Source organism: Bos mutus, unplaced genomic scaffold, assembly GCF_027580195.1.
Source record: "Bos mutus isolate GX-2022 unplaced genomic scaffold, NWIPB_WYAK_1.1 CTG259, whole genome shotgun sequence".
In the NCBI taxonomy this organism is placed as follows: Eukaryota; Metazoa; Chordata; class Mammalia; order Artiodactyla; family Bovidae; genus Bos; species Bos mutus.
In genome coordinates this window covers 93,327-113,821 of record NW_027219761.1, presented here as the reverse complement: position 1 = coordinate 113,821, position 20,495 = coordinate 93,327, and the positions used below count along the sequence as shown (strand labels likewise).

Here is a 20,495-nt window from a genome sequence, read left to right as displayed (position 1 = left end):
TGATAAAGGCGGGAAATCAGTGGAACGCTCGGCTCCCTCACCCTGAAGCTCGGATGAGGATGGTGGGGGCGTTGGGTGGCCGTTGGGCTCAGTGCTGGGCGGCTTCCCTCTTCTGGGCCCGGCCTCATGGGCAGGGGCAGGGCCCGGTCCCCTCAGCGCGCTCGCCTTGCAGGCTCAGGAGCCCCGCGCCTTCCCTTGCGGCTGCAGGGAGCCATGTGTCTGTGGTCCCTCGGGCACCTGCTGTCCCTCCACCCCATTCGGGAAACGACCATCGCCCCCTGGTCCAGTAGACATGGGCTGGCAGCGCTGGGATGCAACTGTGAATCCACTCCTCTGGCTGGACGTGGGAGGTGAAAACTAGGACTTGGAGGGGAGGAAAGCAGGGGAAAGCTCTTGAAATGTCCTGATCTAAAGCTGCTTTCAAGTCCGCCTCTTTGGGGACTCAGGCTCCAGCGCTGGTGAGGGTGCTGCCGCGCGGTCGCACCCTCGACTCCACTTGGAGTCCACGAGGAACCAGGCGGGGCCCCTCGGGGTCGGATCCCTGAAGGAAACGCGGTGACCGCCGCACTAAGAAAAGAAGAAAAACCACTGCGGGAGGAAACGCAAATACACCCCCAACCTTGTTACCCTTTACTTCGAAAGGAAACCAGAGACAGACACACAGACAACATTGCATTAAAGTCTTTCAGCAAGAAGAAACTCTGCCTGCTGTGAGGTGAAACCAAAAACCTCTCCAGACACCTGTTTTCTGGGAAAACCGCCCTTACCTCTCTGTTGTCCAAGTTAAAATTCGCGCTCCATGACCTGTTGAACCAGATGATTTAAAAAGTCAAATAAAAGGCATTTCAGACATTATAAAAGGTAAAACAAAGCTGTCCTTCAAGAAGAATCTCAAGTACAATAAGGGAGGAATACACAACCGTGAGGTCTGCGTGGACCGAGCCTGATCCCTCCGCAGCTTTATACCCGGCCTGGTCGGCAAACGAATTCAATACAGGTCAGGAAGCGAAACTCGGCCAGCGTTGATGTTCAGTATTTTCTTTACATTTGTGTCTATACATTCCAGTGGGATGAAACTCCTAGATCTAGAATTACTGTTTCAAAAGGAACACACGTTTATAGAGTGGACAGGCCATGCCACCTTGCCACCCCAAACCAGAGGAGATACACTACATGGGTTGTGATGAACAGCCTCCTGTTTTCCACACTGATAAAGGTACAGCCTATTAACCAGGTTAGATTTTAGTCCATCTGAGGTCAAGATTTGTTATAAATCTGTAATTTTCTGACCAAGGGAGTTAAGAGCCTAACAAATTTTCTTTTTTAGAGTTCTTCAAGTATGACACACCTGTTGGTATGCACTGCCTATTTCCCTGACAGCTTTGTATGTGTCCTAGCACTCTGTTCTTAAACAATATATTTATTCATATGTGTTGTGATTTTCTGCCAGTTGTGTATTACATCTTTTTGGCACCTTTTGCCATGCTGAAGTGTATTTAAATCTTTGTACAGTTGGCTTACTCTCTTCCAAGGGTCCATGTCCTACTCAGTAAAGCCTTCCTCCTCTCTGTGTTTGCCTCTAACATATTGTTTCATAATTCGAGCCACTAAAAACAATTGACTCATTGTTCTCTGTAAGGTATGCTTTCCTTTTCATTTGTAGCATGGATAATCGATTGTTAAAACATCATTTCCACAATGATGAAAAACTAATCGTATTATATGTTGTTGTTTAGTTGCTAAGTGCTGTCTGACTCTTTGGGACCCCATGAACTGTAGCAACCAGGCTTCTCTGTCTATGGGATTCACCAGGCAAGAATACTGGAGTGGGTTGCCATTTCCTTCTCTGATGTTCGATATTTTCAAACAGCCAGATGACCAGAGACGTCAGCCTTTGCTGCTCTTCCTGCTAAATGTGAAAGTGTGATGAAAGTTTTGGACTTAAACTAGATGACTAGAATAAGCCATAGCAGCAGGAACTTGAGAAACCTCTTTGCCTGGGACGATGCCAGTGAAGCGATGCTGTGAAAGGAGCATGCAGGTCAGGTGCATGGGAGCAGAGGAAAAGGTTCTTTGTTTCCAGGTAGGATTAAAGCATCGATCATTTCCAAGAGCCAAGCCCAGTGACCGCAGGAGCAGTGAAAAGGGCCACAGAGGTGCGGGTCTGCAGCTGGGGGGCCTTTGTCCACCCCACCCAACCATCGGGTTGCCTGGGGCTCAGAGACATCTAACTGTCCCAGCTCCTGCGGCTTCTGAGAACTGGAGAGTCAGTGGGGTGACTGCTGCACTCGGGCCCAAAGCTGTGCATTCCTTGTGGGATCCTGAGGTCTAACTGCTGGGATGCTCACAGGGACGTCGCTCCGGAGGAAGAGAGGAACCCTAAACCAGGGCCTTTCAGGAACCTCAGTCTCCTTACCTGAGGGATCCTCTGTGCTCACAGAGCTCTCTTCCTTTCAAAATTTGAGGGCAAGTTGTGTCCAAACATGCTTTTCTTGGATGTCACTAGGTACACCTGACCATATGGTTTCTGTAGTGTAGTGGTTATCACGTTTGCCTAACACACAAAAGGTCCCTGGTTCGAAACCAGGCAGAAACAGCTTCACTTTATCCCAAACTTTTTGATGTGCATTTTAAACATAAAAAAGCCTGCAAGAATCATAGGAGGAGTTCTGTGACTTCCTGAAAGCCTACTCAGCATTACAAAGTAGGCCTCCTTTGTCTGAGTCACTGTGGACACCAGGCCCAAGGAGGGCACAGAACAAGGCCAACTTGGGGTCATCTTTCAGTTCAGTTCAGTTGCTCAGTCGTGTCCGACTCTGCGACCTCATGGACTGCAGCACGCCAGGCTTCCCTGTTCATCACCAACTCCCGGAGCTTACTCAAACTCATGTCCATCGAGTTGGTGATATCATCCAACCATCTCATCCTCTGTCATCCCCTTCTCCTCCTGCCTTCAACCTTTCCCAGCATCAGGGTCTTTTCCAATGAGTCAGTTCTTCACATCAGATGGCTAAAGTATTGAAGCTTCAGCTTCAGCATCAGTTCTTTCAATGAATATTCAGGACTGATTTCCTTTAGGATGGACTGGTTGGATCTCCTTGCAGTCCAAGGGGCTCCCAAGAGTCTTCTCCAACACCACAGTTCAAAAGCATCAATTCTTTGGTGCTCAGCTTTCTTTACAGTCCAATGCTCACATCCATACATGACCACTGGAAAAACTATAGCTTTGACTAGACAGATCTTTGTTGACAAAGTGATATCTCTGCTTTTTAATATGCTGCCTGGGTTGGTCATAGCTTTTCTTCCAAGGAGCAAGCATCTTTTAATTTCATGGGTGCAGTTACCATCTGCAGTGATTTTGGAGCCCAAAAAATAAAGTGCTGTACTCAATATGCCAGCAAATTGGAAAACTCAGCAGGGGCCACAGGACCAGAAAAGGTCAGTTTTCATTCCAATCCCTAAGAAAGGCAGTGCCAGAGAAGGTTCAGACTACCACACAATTGCATTCATCTCACATGCTAGCAAAGTAATGCTCAAAATTCTCCAAGCCAGGCTTCAACAATATGTGAACCGTGAACTTCCAGATGTTCAAGCTGGTTTTAGAGGAACCAGAGATCAAATTGTCAACATCTGTTGGATCATCCAAAAAGCAAGAGAGTTCCAGAAAAACATCTACTTATGTTTTATTGACTATGCCAAAGAGTTTGACTTTGTGTGGATCACAACAAATTGCTGGAAAATTCTTCAAGAGATAGGAATACGAGACCACCTGACCTTCCTCCTGAGAAATCTGTATGCAGGTCAAGAAGCAACAGTTAGAATCGGACATGGAACAATGAACTGGTTGCTACCTGGGAAAGGAGTAAGTCAAGGCTGTATATTGTCACTCTGCTCATTTAACTTCTATGCAGAGTGCATCATGAGAAATGCCAGGCTGGATGAAGCACAAGCTGGAATCAAGATTACCAGAAGAAATGTCAATAACCTCAGATATGCAGATGACACCACCCTTATGGCAGAGAGTGAAGCAGAACTAAAGAGCCTCTTGATGAATGTGAAAGAGGAGAGTGAAAAAGTTGGCTTAAAACTCAACATTCAAAGAACTAAGGTCATGGCATCCAGGTCCATCACTTCATGGCAAATAGATGGGGAAACAATGGAAAAAGATCACCTTTACAATCTGGAAATCCCCTCAGTTCCTCTGGCATGTAAATCTCCTCTATACCCTGACAGGTAGTATAGCTCCAGAAGTTCATCCCTCTGAAGCACATTTGGTTTACATGAGAGAACAAAAGAAACCAAACCCAACTCTTCACCTGAGGCTGGAGCCAAAGACACAAATAAAGAACTCCTCTAACTGAGCTGTCAGGCACGAAGAGTCCATACACATGCCATTATCAGGAGAGGCACCTGAGCCACATCAGAGGTCAGGAAATAGATCCACCCATCACCCCCTGAGAGCCAGTCTGCACCTTTTTCTAATACAGACAGCAGAGGTTCAGACAGAGAGCTGGACCTTGGCTCTGCTGCACACAATGCTAAAGCTAAGCCAGAATGTAATCTAGGGGCAAGAGCTGGGGGACTTGCACAGCTTTATTCAGCCCTGCCCCACTGGCAATCACCTCCTTTCCTGCTCTTGGCATCTCAAGAAGTTAATTTTTACTTTTATAGTTTTTACCTGGAGACACTAAACCAGATACTTTGCAAGATTCCTTTGTGGTCTAGTGGCTAGGATTTGGTGCTTTCCCACCCCAGACCATGTTAGACTCCTGGCCAGGGAAATCTTTTTCTCTCTTGCATGTGTGTGTGCGTGTGTGCATCTGGCATGTGTGTGTGCGTGTGCTCAATGTCTCTGGCATGTGTGTGTGCGTGTGCTCAATCACTCAGGCGAGTCTGACTCTTTGGGACCCCATCAACTGTAACCCACCAGGCTCCTCTGTCCATGGGATTTTCCAGGCAAAAATACTGGAGTGGGTTGCCATTTCCTTCTCCAAAGGATGTCCAAAGTGGGGGTACTGATACTGCTTCTACAATGAGAATCCCAGAGGATAACATCCAAGGGGACTTTGACTTTTCTTACTGAAATGTAGCTTCATTTCCTACTAAAATGAAGAAGAAAAAACAAAAAGTTTAGTTTTACTTTATCATAGAGATAAGTTAGTATGTACCTTGTGTGCTAGGTATAAGAAAAAAATCAAGCTGAAAATAAGAATTCTCAAATATTATTAACACTCTATTCTAATAATTGACAAAAAATCACACAGAAAATGTTATATTTATAGAGAATATTCCTTGTATGTATCACACAGGTAAATAATTTTGGTCTAAAAACTGTGTTGCTTTTCAAATACTGTAATAACATGGAAAATACTGGTAACAAAGTACTCTAGTTTGCACAGTCTTGGATTTATTTTCTCTTCAAATTCTAATAACACTGACTGCCTAAGTTTGCTATACTGGTTTTACTTGTTTATCAAAAAATTTAAGGGACTTTCCTGGTGGTCCAGGAGCTAAGACTCCTTGCTCCCAATATAGGGAGCCTGGGTTCCATCCCCAATCATGGAACTAGATCCTGCATATGGCAAGGAAGACCTAGTGCAGATAAATAATGCAAATAAAACAATAAATGAAGAAAAAATTTAACTGGATAAACATTGAAGTTTATAAACTTAAAATTATGTGTTCTCAGAAATTAAATATACTATATAATATATGTTAAATGGAGATGTAGTATTATAATTCTAGAAATCATAATCAATCCACTTAGACTTTGGGGTATCATTTACTGTATGATTCCAACGTGCATTTCTCTATTATGTGACAGCTCAACTTTTGATTTTAAGGTCTATGTTTATCTGAGTTCTTTGACTGATATTAAATTAATTAATGTGTGATCTTTGCCTGTATCATGTATAACCAAGATAGAAATGAGAAACACTATTTTCCTATGATGCTGCCTCCTATGTTTATAGATTACAGAATGACCATATGTGAACAGGTTGAGAGGAGGCTCAGGTGCCTTTTATGGGAGATTGGTGACTATTTCCATCAGTGTCACTATAAGAATTGTGGAACACGTGGAATGTCTGCTCCATGAAGTGGGAAGCTGTTGCTGAATGTCTACTGTTTTCCTAAAGTGCTTATTTATGTAATTAAAAAAAAATTGTTTTGGTTCTTAGTTTTCTGCCTACTAAATCTGAAGTCATCCATCTTCATTGTGCTTCTCTTATCTCCATCACTGCTAGAACCCTAGGCCAAGATGAGCAGATTAGCCTGGGGAAAACTGCCAGGAATCATTTCTCCTCCTGCTGCACCACCCCTTTTCAATGCCTCCAGATATGAGCTCCACAGGGCAGAGACCTTGAGCTGACTCACTATTCAGATCTTTCTTCCTTTCCCCTGCCCATAGCAGGGCCTAGCATCTAATAAGTGCCTGAGAACTTCTCAGTGATTAAAGGCAATCTAGTGCAATGTCCTGGAAAGGGGAAAAGAAGAAATTAGGTAGATTGGGGGAGGCCTAGAGTATGAGGGACAGAGAATGACAGACAGAAAAAGAAGCACACTGAGAGACTAGAAAGAATGTCCAGGAACTAGATTTACTGTGTGAAAGCCTGAGTGCTCATGAGATTCAACAGGGAATTCATCAGGGAAGGTCGACTAATAACTCTTGGTACCAGGTCTGCACAAGATGGATTGTCAGGTGGAGAATCCTATTGGTCCCAGTAATTTGTCTCAAATGGGATAATTTTTGCAGAAACAGCCAAACATTGTCAAGGAATCATAAAGACACAGTTATTGGCATTCCAACACAGTCTTGAGTAAGAGGGTGGCCAGTCATTAAATGTGTGCATCCAGATGGCAAAAATGTATTCATAAAGAAAAGTGAAGAACAAATATCTGAGACCAGTGTTTTTTTCCCCTGTCCTATCCATAACTGGAAGTTTAGTGTGAAGCAACTGGAAGTCATTTGGGGTAGTCTTCTCAGACTCAAATAAATAGGTCATTACCAAAAATAATTACAATTATTGGAATGCTATCTAAACATCTTGGAAGTTTAGCTGTTGAACATGTGCAGTAGGGTATACTGGGTAATGTCCACTTAGAGTTTTGCTGTACCTCTGGCTTAACTGAATCAAGAGGGTACCCATCCTCTTACTAGAGTATCATACAGATGTGTACAAAGCTCGTCATGATGGCAAGAATATGAAGAAAAAAGCTCTTTCATGGATTTGGAAAGATGGAAATACAAATTGGCACACCTACTATGGAAATCAACTTAGAAACACATAAGATGCCTTCAGTTCAGTTCAGTTCAGTTCAGTCACTCAGTCATGTCCAACTCTTTGTGACCCCAAGACTGCAGCACATCAGGCCTCCCTGTCCATCACCAACTCCCGGAGTTTATCCAAACTCATGTCCATTGAGTCGGTGATGCCATCCAACCATCTCATCCTCTGTCATTCCCTTTTCCTCCTGCCCTCAATCTTTCCCAGCATCAGGGTCTTTTCAAATGGGTCAGCTCTTGGCAGCAGGTGGCCAAAGTATTGGAGTTTCAGCTTCAACATCAGTCCTTCCAATGAACATTCAAGACTGATTTCCTTTTGGATGGACTGGTTGGATCTCCTTGCAGTCCAAGGGACTCTCAAGAGTCTTCTCCAACACCACGGTTCAAAAGCATCAATTCTTTGGTGCTCAGCTTTCTTTGTGGTCCAAGTCTCACATCCACACATGACTACTAGAAAAACCATAGCCTTGACTAGATGGACCTTTGTTGGCAAAGTAATGTCTCTACTTTTTAATATGCTGTGTAGGCTAGTCATAATTTTTCTTCCAAGGAGTAAGTGTCTTTTTATTTCATGGCTGCAGTCACCATCTGCAGTGATTTTGGAGCCCCCCAAAATAAAGCCTGTCACTGTTTCCACTGTTTCCCCATCTATTTGCCATGAAGTGATGGGACCAGATGCCATGATCTTAGTTTTCTGAATGTTGAGTTTTAAGCCAAGTTTTTCACTCTCCTCTTTCACTTTCATCAAGAGGCTCTTTAGTTCTTCTTCACTTTCTGCCATGGTGGTGTCATGAGGGTGGTGTCATCTGCGTATCTGAGGTTATTGATAGTTCTCCCAGCAATCTTGATTCCAGCTTGTACTTCATCCAGCCCAGCATTTCTCATGATGTACTCTGCATATAATTTAAATAAGCACAGTGACAATATATAGCCTTGACGTAGTCCTTTTCGTATTTGGAACCAGTCTATTGTTCCATGTCCAGTTCTACCTGTTGCTTCCTGCATACAGATTTCTTAAGAGGCAGGTCAGGTGGTCTGGTATTCCCATCTCTTTCAGAATTTTTCACAGTTTATTGTGATCCACACAGTCAAAGGCTTTGGCATAGTCAATAAAGCAGAAATAGATGCTTTTTCTGGAACTTTGCTTTTTTGATGATCCAATGGATGTTGGCAATTTGATCTCTGGTTCCTCTGCCTTTTGTAAAACCAGCTTGAACATCTGAAAGTTCACAGTTCATGTATTGTTGAAGCCTGGCTTGGAGAATTTTGAGCATTACTTTGCTAGCATGTGAGATGAATGCAATTGTGCGGTAGTTTGAGCATTCTTTGGCATTGCCTTTCTTTGGGATTGGAATGAAAACTGGCCTTTTCCAGTCTTGTGGCCACTGCTGAGTTTTCCAGATTTGCTGGCATATTGGGTGCAGCACTTTCACAGCATCATCTTTTAGGATTTGAAATAGCTCCACTGGAATTCCATCACCTCTACTAGCTTTGTTCATAGTGATGCTTCCTAAGGCCCACTTGACTTCACATTCCAGGATGTCTGGCCCTAGGTGAGTGATCACACCATCGTGATTATCTGGGTTGTGAAGATCTTTTTTGTACAGTTCTTCTGTGCATTCTTGCCACCTCTTCTTAATATCTTCTGCTTCTGTTAGGTCCATACTATTTCTGTCCTTTATTGAGCCCATCTTTGCATGAAATGTTCTCTTGGTATCTCTCATTTTCTTGAAGATATCTCTAGTCTTTCCCATTCTATTGTTTTCCTTTATTTCTTTGCACTGATCACTGAGGAAGGCTTTCTTATCTCTCCTTGCTATCCTTTGGAACTCTGCATTCAAATGGGTATATAGTTCCTTTTCTCCTTTGCTTTTGGCTTCTCTTCTTTTCACAGCTATTTGTAAGGCCTCCTCAGACAGCCATTTTGCTTTTTTATATTTGGAGTGACAAAAATCAGATTTACCCTCCTGCTTGAAACCTCACCCTCCCTTTCTTGCCTGCCCCCACAGGAAAAAAAGGAAAATATATAATGCCAGTTTCTAGACACAGGAAACTGGGCAAAAGAGGACAGCTGAGAATCACCTGAGAATGAGAAACAAGGCGAGTCCTGCCACTGGCCCACGTGACCGCTTTCAGAGCATGTCCAGGTTGGGCATGAGAAGGGCGATCTGAGACCAGCTCTTTGGATTGTTGAGAGGAAGCTGAGTTTTGGTGGAGAGCAAGGCAGCTAGGGTTCAGAGAGCAAAGGTCCAGTGATGAAAGAGAAAAAGATATCCAGGGATACTAAACAGTCTCCCTGAGGTACTAAACAGAGGTCTGATAAGAGCACACTTGTGGAGAATTACCTGAGACCAAGAAAAGAAATTTTGGATCAGATCATGGAACAGTGCCTGGTGTTCACATGGGACAGGCAGTTGTTCTCACTGCCATCAGCCAGACTAGACGATTTATATAACTCATGAGCCTTAGGGCAAGAACACAGCTCTAGAATAATCAGCCCTACACTGACCTTCTGAAAAAAATCATAAAGCAAGATCCAAAGAGATCAAACTGTTTACAAGTCACTTAACTGTACTAACTGTACCCCAATACAAAACTCAAAATAATTCATAGGTATATCAAAGTAGCTAGTATCCAGAAAGGAAATTTTGATAATGTCCAGCATCCAAACAACAACAACAAATGTCAGGCATGCAAAGAGGCATAAAAATATGATGCAAAAGGAAGAATATAGTCACTCAGTCAAAACTGACCAGAACTGACATGATGAAAAAGTCAGCAGAGAGAACTTTAAACAGTTACCATGACTATGTTGCATATGTCCAAAGAGTTCATTAGAAATGTGGAACATACAAAAATGGCAAAAAGCAAACTTTGGAGGTAAAAACAATAACATCTGTGAATCAACAACAAATTAGACATTGCAAGAAAAAAAATTAAGGAATACAAAGCCTTGAACCACTGAAATTATTTAAAATGAAATGGCAATAATTTTTTTAACTGAACATATTAATAGCATCACTGAATGGTAGAGCAACTTTAAAAGGCCTAACACAAGAGAGTATTTGGAGTCTCAAAAAATACCAGAAGAAATTTTTTGAAGGAAAAAACTTTGAAGAAACCCAAGAGGACATACTCCAATCATAATGAAAATTATAAACCCACCATCTAAGGAGCCAGATGAACTGTGAGCACAAGGAACAGGAAAAAAACTGTGCCTAGTCACAGAGTAATTAAACTGCTCCAATCCATTATAAAAGAAAAAAAGATGTCCAATGAGCCAGAAAGAAAATACACAGTACATTCAGAAAGCAAAAGTAAAAATTATGTCAGATTTCTCATCAATAACAGTGGAAGTGAGAAGACAGAGAAGCAACATTTTTAAAGGACTGAGAGTGAAAAAGGGTGGAATCTTATGCCCCCTTCCCAAATCTATTTGAAAATAGACGTTGAATGATGACATTTATAGACGTACCCATGCTTAAAGACTTTGTCACCAGAACAGCCGCACAGCAAGAGAAGTTAAAGGAGCCCTCCAAGAAGAAGGGAACTCACGTGAACTGGAATTACTGATGGACACAAAGGAAATGAAGGAAAAGAGACATGGTCTATGCATGGGAAACATATGATTTTTTATCAATTAAATGTCTTTAAAAACATGGGGAATTTTTTTAAAAGTAGTAACCTTGGATTTGGGATTCAAAACATATGCCAAGTAAAATACAGGACAACATAAGCATAAGGGCAGGCAGGGGAGAAATGTGAGGAAGTGTGCCATCCCTTGAAGGCAGGCTGTGCTAAGTTACAGATGTATGTATGCTATAATGCCCAAAGCAGTTGCTGAAATAACAAAATATTTACACCCAATAAGTCAACAAAGGCAAGAAAAAGGAATTATATACAAACCATGTAAAGGCTATGACAGAGCAATTACTCTCCCAGGAGTCTACCCCGTATCCATGTGTGCAAGAATGATGACTGTCATAGGAAAAGCATAGAACCAAATTAATTACAAAAGTATATGGAAAGGGAAAAATAAAGGCTACTACAAACAGTGAAAGAAATTTCATTGGTGAAAGGAGTTTACAGGGTAAAGATAATGAGCCTGCTGTTTCCTGAATTCCAGGACCCCCACTGACCTGCTTTCCTCCAGAGACCCTTTCTGAGGATCAGTGACTATCTGGATATAGGTTCTCGTGTTTGTGTATACGAGCTTGGGGACGACGTGCAGACTAGAAATAATCAATCATACATCACACTCCAAAAGGCAGAAACACGTCCCTGGGTGGGCTTGAACCACCAATCTTTCGGTTAACAGCCGAACGCGCTAACCGATTGCGCCACAGAGACTGAACACTCACTCAGCTTTGGTCTCAACAGAGTGACTAATACTCAATCACTCACTCATCCCCGCAGAAAGCAAGCAAAGCTACAAAGGTAGGGGAAGCCACCTGCCTTTCGGGGGAGAGCAGCTCGGTCTCCAAGCCTCGGGCCATCGGAGAGACGGAATCCACTCAGTGTTCGTTCCAGTTGGAAAGCCAGGCGTCGGGCGACTCCGAAGGCAGGAGTGCAACCGAGAGTCCCTGCCACGTCTTACTCCACACCCGCCTCAGGTGCCAGCGCCCGGATGCCAGGCCTGAGCCGAGGGGAGCCCGAGGGAAGCTGAACCCGCGGTGGACTCAGTAACGGCTCCCTGTTTGCTCCACCTTCATCCGGCCATCTGCACCTTTGGGCAGCGGTTTAGTAGGTGTGGTCCGTGTGGCTTAACGGGAAAGAGATCACATACAAAGAGGAAATGTGAAAAGGAGTCAGAGCAAGCAAAGATATGGATGAAACCTGCCAGCAGACCTTCCAGGAAGTCTGTGAAGAGGCTTGGGCCAGATCCTCAGAAAGAAAAATTGCTTTTTTTAAGTAGCAAAATGGGGAGGAAGAATCGGAGAAGAGCATGAAAGAGAGAAAAGCACACGAACTTCTGTAAGTGTCCAGGAATGAAACAGTGTGGATTTATTTATGTGGAGATAGTTACCTGAAGTCATGCTGTGCATTGTGCTTGTATAGTGTATAGTGCTGTATTGTTGCTGCCACCTCAGTTCAAATCCAGGCTGTATCAAGTTAGTGTCTATAACCTCTTTCCATTTGCTTTTTTTTTAAATTGGCATATAGTTGATTTACAGTGTTGTTAGTTTCAGGTGTACAACAAAGTGATTCAGTTATACATACATTTTATTCAGATTCTCTTTCTGTATAGGTTTTTATTACAAAATATTTTATTTATTTATTTATTTACAAAATATTGAGTTTAGGTCCCTCCCTGTGCTAGAGGTCCATATTGGTTATCTATCTGATACACAGTAGTGTATATATGTTAATCTGAAACTCCTAATTTATCCCTCATTCCACCCTTTTCCCTTTGGTAACCAGCAGCTTGTTTTCTACATCTGAGGCTCTATTTCTGTTTTGTATATAATTTCATTTGTATCATTTTTGTTTTTGTGTTTTAGTTTCCACATGCAAGTGATATCGTATTTGTCCATCTTACTTCACTCAATATGAGAATCTCCGGGTCATCCACATTACTCCAAATGGCATTATTTCATTCTTTTTTTTTCTTTATGGTTGAGTAATATTCATTTTGCTTTTAATTCCAGCACGAGTTATTCTGCTTAGCAGTGGTTGGAGAGCAGTTTGCTGCTGGCCCTGCATCTGTATTCTGTGACGAGTAAATCCCACAGCACACAAGTGGGCTGGTCAAAGCAAAACCTAGGTCAACTGCTTGTCTCACTGTTGAGCAGAACATATTCCGAAGTGGAAACATTGCCTCTCAAGTAGCTTTGTCTGTAGTTTGCACTAACGAAATGATATGGTCAATGACTTTTTCTGGAAAAGGTATTTCTAATATCAGTAGTTTTTTTTTTGTTTGTTTTTGTTTTTTTTACACTAAAGGAGAATGAGTTTTCAATGTGTTTACAATAAAATGCAAACTAGTTGTCACAGTTTACAGCAGCTTGTCTCCACCCACCATCCACTGATTTTTATGGAAACAGTAAATCATTGAACTATACTGCACACCATGTAAAAAGCACACATCTTTAATTATAGGCCCAATTTGTGAACTTGGGCAAATGTAATCACCACCCAGATGAAGTTATAGAAAACTGCTACCATCCTAGCAATGTCATTTGAAACCCTTTTCAGGCAATTCCTACACAAGATCACTTAATTACTAAATCTGAAGTCTATTGCAATCATGTACTGTTGCCTGCTTTTGAAACTCAAATGAATGAATGTACATTTTTTGTTACTGATTTTTGTTTCATGCAACATTTTGTTCACTAAACATATTCATACTGTTGTGTATATCACTTATTAATTTTGGTATTGTTGGAGTAATTTTGGTGGGGGTTTTGTGTTAATTGGTGTCCTTGATGAATATTCTTGGTGTTTTGATGAATATTCCATATCAATCTTTTTGTATACTTCTGCATTCATGGATGTACTGCAATTTTGGAATCATGGAGTAGGTACAAGATTAACTTTATCAGAAATTGCCAACAGTCTTCTAGAATGATTTCAAACAGACTACTACAGATGCAATTGCTCCACAACTGTCAGCATTTGATGTACGAATTCTTTTAAATACAATCATGCTGCAGGGTAGTGATATCTCCATGTAGTATTAAGGTTTATTTCCCTGATGAGAAAAAATGTCAAGAATATTTTCTTATAACTTTTTGTTATTAAAATATCCATCTTTGTGATCCAGTAAGACCCTGGCTTAGGCTTCCCAGGAAAAGGAAATCAGGTCCTGTTGGAGACAGAGACCCAAGCCTGGGGAGTTCCCAGGAATGGCTGCTTCAAATCCAATGACTGGCCCACCAAAAGCACTCACCCAACCTCCCAGGCCTTTGCCATTTCCACCCACTCTTCAGTAGAGTGAGGGTGGATTATATTTTTTAAATATTCTCTTTCAATCCATTCATTCACATTCATTTCCCTGAGTAATTTGAGTTTCCAGTTCATCTCACTACCACAAAGGGAAAACTGTTATTGTTGACATAAGCAGAAAGTATGTGTAAAAATCAATACCAGAATATCAATATGATGGTGATCCAGGTAAATGTCCTGACTCTCCAGCTGCTGTTGTTGTTTGGAATCCCTGTGGTCTCCATCTGGCAGTGGGCACATTTTCCCTTTTCCCTTGGACACTCACTTAGAAGACCTGTTAGGATAAATGTTATGTCCACTGTAGGGCAAGAGGTGAGTGAGGAAGAGGGGGTGGTGGATGGGGGGGTGGGAGTGTGAACCAAGCTTGCAGAGGGAGCAGTAGATGAGACAGCACAGTGGCTCTGTGTGTGTGTGGCTCTGGAAGAGTTGATGAAAGGCAGTCAGTCTGGTGGGTGAGAGAGTGTGCTTTGCCTGTGTGGGAAGGGGCAGGAGAATTGGGAGATCTTTGCTAGAATTACTTTGCAGACAGTGATTTGGTAAGGGTAGAAGGGCGGAGGGTGACCCTGAGTAAAAGATGGTGGCTCTCGGGGTACGTGCTTATAGTTAGCTGGCAGCAGAAATACCTGATCTTGAAGGGGCTTTCTCCAGGGCAAAAACTTGTCCATTGCTTTCATGTGGTGCTGAACTCCGTGATTTCCTTACTAGTGGGAAACTTGACTTCAGAATTTCTGCTTGATAATCCCTAGATAGTAAAATATGTATATTCATTTAGGTGAGTTTGAAGAAAGGACAAGCTTAATCTGTGGGGTGGCCATCAGAATAGCTTAGAGTAGCAGGGGATGGATAGGCATTACTTGGAAAATGTATCAAAGGGCTTCATCATATATCAAAGTGTATCTTCCATACTACGTTGATAAAAATTTTTCTGAATTTCGATCCTGGTGATGATTTCACATCAAATAGCTGTTCATTAATGATTTGTGCATTTTGTTCTGTGATTACACACCTTAATAATTTCCTTTTTGGATAGAATTGGCGGTCACATTTCAGAGAACCCAGTGTAGACCACTACGGCGTTTAAGAAAAGAAAAAAACAAGGAGATGCCAGGTGTAACCTAATGCCGTGACTCGGATTCGAACCGAGGTTGCTGCGGCCACAACGCAGAGTACTAACCACTATACGATCACGGCGCACCACAACCCAAGCGTTGACAATTGTCCTTAATCTATGTCATTTAACATAAAACGATTCCAATTACTGCACTAATTTATTCTTGAAAACTCTACTCAGGTGTTCGTATTCTCTCTTTCACTGGCTTCCGCTCTCTTCCTCTCATTTCTGATACATGATGAGAAAACAAAACAAAATCAAAAACCAATTCTCATCTCCCCAGATCCGGCACGTGCCGTCTGGGTAGTCTGACTGTCCTCGTCCCCACCTCGCCGGATTCTTTCCCGGCTCTTGGCGTTTGTTCCTTGGACCGACCCTCCCCTCCCGCTGGTTCCAGCTCTCGCCTCACCGACCGCGGCCGAGCGGAGGGAGGGCAGCGCCAGCGGCTCAGACGGCCGGATGAAGGCGGAGCAAAGAACGGAAGAAATACTGGAGCCCAGCGAGTTGATCAGCTTCCTTCGACCCCTACCTATCCTCCGGTCTCAGGTCGGGCGTCTCAGGGCGCTGTTTCTGAGAGGGGAGGGAGGGGAGCAAGGCGCGGCTGGGGCATTCGGCACCCAAGGGGATGAAAAGAAGGCCATTTGTATTGAGCTTTGAGGCGTGATTGTTTAGAGCCTTTGCCTGTTAACCGGAAAGTTGGTGGTTCTAAGCCGACCCAAGGATAACTTTCTCCTTGTATCTTTTAAGTAAGTACTCCAAGGCTTTGTGGTTCTTTCTACTCTGCTCTTCCTTTCCAAAAAATGCCTCCTTCACTAACCTTCTGTCCCTCGTTTCTGGACCTAAACCAAGAGCAGGTTGCCCGGTCAGGGTCACTGGGAGTCCAAAATATCCTGAAAGAGTGCAACTAGCAACTTTATCTCTTTATGTTTCTCCTTTTCGGTGCACGTTATAAACCCTACAATCTTCCGTTATTTTAAAAAATCTGTCCCATATTTCTAAGAGATTTAAATTTAAATCTTATATATTTCCTTCATCCCTTTGTGTAAATCCAGATTTCCAGCTGGTGTCAGTGTTGTACTTCCTGGAGGACTCCTTTAACATTTCTTGTAATATAGCTGATGAAGTGTTTAAGCATTTTAATGTCTCAGTTCAATTCAGTCTCTGTCTTCTCTGGTTCTTTGCAACCCCATGGATTGCAGCATGCCAGGCTTCCCTGTCCATCCCCAACTCCCGGAGTTTGCTCAAACTCATGTCCATCGATCCTACCATGTCATGCCATCCTACCATCTCATCCTCTGTCGTCCCCTTCTCCTCCTGCCTTCAGTTTTTCCCAGTATCAGGGTCTTTTCCAGTCAGTCAGTTCTTCTCATCAGGCGGCCAAAATATTGAAGCTTCAGCTTTAGCATCAGTTCTTCCAATGAATATTCAGCACTGATTTCCCTTAGGATTGACTGGTTTGATTTCCTTGCAGTCCAAGGGACTCTCAAGAGTCTTCTCCAACACCACAGTTTAAAAGCATCGATTCTTCAGTGCTCAGCTTTCTTTATAGTCCAACTCTCACACCCATACATGACTACTGGAAAAAACATAGCCTTGACTAGACAGACCTTTGTTGGCAAAGTAATGTCTCCACTTTGTAATATGCTGCCTAAGTTTGTCATAGCTTTTCTTTCAAGGAGCATGTGTCTTAATTTCATGGCTGCAGTCACCATCTGCAGTGATTTTGGAGCACAAGAAAATACAACCTGTCACTGTTTAGATTGTTTCCCCATCTATTTGCCATGAAGTGATGGGACCAGATGCCATGATCTTAATTTTTTGAATGTTGAGTTGTAGGACAGCTTTTTCACTCTCGTCTTTCACTTTCCTCAAGATGCTCTTTAGTTCCTCTTCACTTTCTGCCATAAGGGTGGTGTCATCTACATATCTGAGGTTATTGATATTTCTCCCCTGCAGTCTTGATTCCAGCTTGTGCTTAATCCAGCCCGGCATTTCACATGATATACTCTGCATAGAAGTTAAATAAGCAGGGTGACAATATACAGCCTTGATGTACTCCTTTCCCAATTTGGAACCAGTCCATTGTTCCATGTCCAGTTCTAACAGTTGCTTCTTGACATGCATAAAGGTTTCTCAGGAGGAAGGTAAGGTGGTATGGTATTCCCATCTGTTTAAGAATTTTCCACAGTTTGCTGTGATCCACACAGTCAAAGGCTTCCTTTGACTAAAAAGTCTTGGTCAATGAAGCAGAAGTAGATGTTTTTCTGGAATTCTCTTGCTTTTTCTATGATCCAAAAGATGTTGGCAATTTGATCTCTGGTTCCTCTGCCTTTTCTAAAGCCAGCTTGAACATCTAGAAGTTCTCTGTTCACATATTGTTGAAGTCTAGCTTGGAGAATTTTGAACATTACTTTGCTAGCATGAGAAATTAGTGCAGTTGTGCAGTGGTTTGAGCATTCTTTGGCATAGCCTTTCTTTGGGACTGGAATGAAAACTGACCTTTTCTAGTCCAGTGGCCACTGCTGAATTTTCCAGATTTGCTGGCATATTGAGTGCAGCACATTCACAGCATCATCTTTTAGGATTTGAAATAGCTCAGCTGGAATTCCATCACCTCCACTAACTTTGTTTGTAGTGATGCTTCCTAAGGTTCACCTGTCTGGCTCCAGGTGAGTGATCACACCATCATGGCTATTGGGTCATTAAGATCTTTGTTGTATAGTTTTTCTGTGCATTCTTGCCACCTCTTTACTGTTTTTGTCCTTTATTGTGCCCATATTTGCATAAAATATTCCTTTGGTATCTCTAATTTTCTTGAGATCTCTAGTCTTTCCCCTTCTATTGTTTTCCTCTTTGTTTGCATTAATCATGGAGGAAAGCTTTCTTATCTCTCCTTGCTATTCTTTGAAATCTCACCTCCAACAGCCAGGCCCAGGTCTAGGGCCCTGAGGTCCAGACTCAGTGACACTTAGGAACTCAGTGCAGAAACTCTTCTGCATTGGATCTTGATGCAAAATACAATTCTGATCTGAGTAGGAAGAGGAAGTCTCCTGTGAGTACAGATGCAGAGTTTTCCTTGACCGGGAATCAAACTCAGGCCACAGAGTGGTGGACACCAAATCCTAGCCAGTAGACCACCAGAGAGCTGTACACAAAAGATGACTTAGAGCCTCCAAATGAAAATTGAGAGTGTAAAAGATGAAACCAGAGGTGCAGAGAACAGGAAATTGCCCAGCAGACCAGAGCTCTGTGCAGCTGTGCAAGGCTCCCAGCCCTTGACCTGCTTGCTCATTGCCCTTCAAATCCCCTTTCCTGGGGGACACTTCTGTTTCTGAGACCAGGTCCCAAAGTATCTACTGAGTCCCTCCTGGTCTAGCTCTAGGGCTGTGTGCTGCCTTGCTGCTCTCTTTGTGAACCTCCATTTTCCCTCGACTCAGGCATTGATTTCGCTTTCAAGGGGTGATGAGCAGATCCGTCTACCTCCAGATCTCTGACCTGGCCTCGGGACCTCTGATGACCGCACGGGTACCAGTTCCTTTCCCTCCGTGACCGTCTCAGTTCGCGGAGCCTTAAATTCTTCATTTCCGTGACTTTGGCTGGAGCCCAGGGTGAGACCTGGGTCCGATCTCTTTTCTTCTACCAGGAAAATAAGACTGCTCCTCAAGTGTGCTGAGGTGGAAAAAGCAAGTGAGCTTTACAGGAATGAGCTCCTTGGTTTTCAGTGACAATCTGTGAACATGTGAAAGATCCAGCAGCCCGACAAGGAGCCGGAGGGGTTTCCGGACGTAAAGGTGACCCGAAGTCAGCCTTGTCCTTCCACCCTGGGATGAACTGGGCCTGGACTCTGCAGAGACTCGGAGCAGAGAAAGGAGGGCTGCTTTCTTGTGCTGAGTAGACTTTCAGGAGGTCACCAACTCCTCCTACAGCTACGTCAGCTGCCTCACCCCGTGCCTTTCGCGCCTTTTCCTTTTGCCAATGAGAATGCAAATCACAGGGGGGAAAAAAGAGACCTATTTCCGCCTGGTTTCGAACCGACCTTTCACGTGTGAGGCAAACGTGATAACCACTACACTACGGAAAGGCGACAGTCGCTGCCACTGAGCACTGTATCCAGGAAAACCCAAGGTTCAGCCGCCACTATCCAAGCCACCAACTTTTAACATTCATGCAGAAACCTTGGAGCCCCACGCTCTCTCAGGCACGGAGACGGCGGCTCCCGAGGGCCCTGCTTTAGGGTTCCTCATCTCCCCTGAAGTGAGGCCCCTCGGACCCCCTCAGACTGCCTTCGGGGTCCCGCACCCAACGCAGAGTCCTCAGACCCTCAGCTGCGCACCCGAGAGCAGAGGTCGCCCCCGCCGACTCCCCAGCTCCCGCAAGCCGCAGGTGGCGAGGGGTGGGTCCGAAACCCAGGAGACCTTGCAGCCCGCAGTGTGGACGCCACCCTTCCCGGGCTGCGGACCTCAATGGCCCTTTTCACGGCGCCGGCCGTCAGCGCTCTGGGCTCTCAGGAATGACCGACGCTTCCAATTCACTCAGAACCATACCCCGCTCCCCGCTGGTCCTTTACACCTGACTCCTGTGCTCTTTCTCTGCAGCACTTCTCCGGTGTCCTCTTGGCAAAAGGGAGAACACCTCTTTGGTGTTCTCTAAAATTTCAACCCGCCGTCCCTGGGTGGGCTCGAACCACCAACCTTTCAGTTAACAGCCGAACGCACTAACCGATTGCACCACAGAGACAATGACACAATCGTCTGCTTGCCTCTGCCTGGAGTAGACACTTCCCTGGTGGTTCAGACGGTAAAGCGTCTGCCCGCAATGCTAGAGACCTGAGCTTGATTCCTGGGTCAGGAAGATCCCCTGGAGAAGGAAATGGCAGTACTCTTGCCTGGAAAATCCCATGGACAGAGGAGCCTGGTAGGCTACCGTCCACAGGGTTGCAAAGAGTTGGACACGACTAAGCGACTTTACTTACTTACTCATTCAAAGGATAAGACCTTTATCCTGAGGGAAAGGGTGCCACATCCTTCCCCCTACCCGCCGCAGATGCCAGCGCCCTCAGAGATACCGGGATCCAGGGCTTGGACCCTCGGGGCCTGAACCGAATGAGATCCAAGGACAGCTGAAACCGGTGGGCGCCGATGATGGCTCTTCCTG

General features: G+C 43.9%; 4 non-coding genes across 4 annotated transcripts; 1 reads left to right on the top strand and 3 right to left on the bottom strand.

Moving 5' to 3' along the window:
- The first annotated feature begins 2,523 nt into the window (after positions 1-2,523).
- Positions 2,524-2,596, top strand: TRNAV-AAC (transfer RNA valine (anticodon AAC)). The gene has a single exon. It is a non-coding gene; the product is annotated as a tRNA-Val (tRNA).
- An 8,965-nt stretch (positions 2,597-11,561) lies between these two features.
- On the bottom strand, positions 11,562-11,635 carry TRNAN-GUU (transfer RNA asparagine (anticodon GUU)). The gene has a single exon. It is a non-coding gene; the product is annotated as a tRNA-Asn (tRNA).
- Positions 11,636-15,349: 3,714 nt separating this feature from the next.
- TRNAH-GUG (transfer RNA histidin (anticodon GUG)) lies at positions 15,350-15,421 on the bottom strand. The gene has a single exon. It is a non-coding gene; the product is annotated as a tRNA-His (tRNA).
- A 4,583-nt stretch (positions 15,422-20,004) lies between these two features.
- TRNAN-GUU (transfer RNA asparagine (anticodon GUU)) lies at positions 20,005-20,078 on the bottom strand. Its single transcript has one exon. It is a non-coding gene; the product is annotated as a tRNA-Asn (tRNA).
- Between the last annotated feature and the right edge of the window lie 417 nt (positions 20,079-20,495).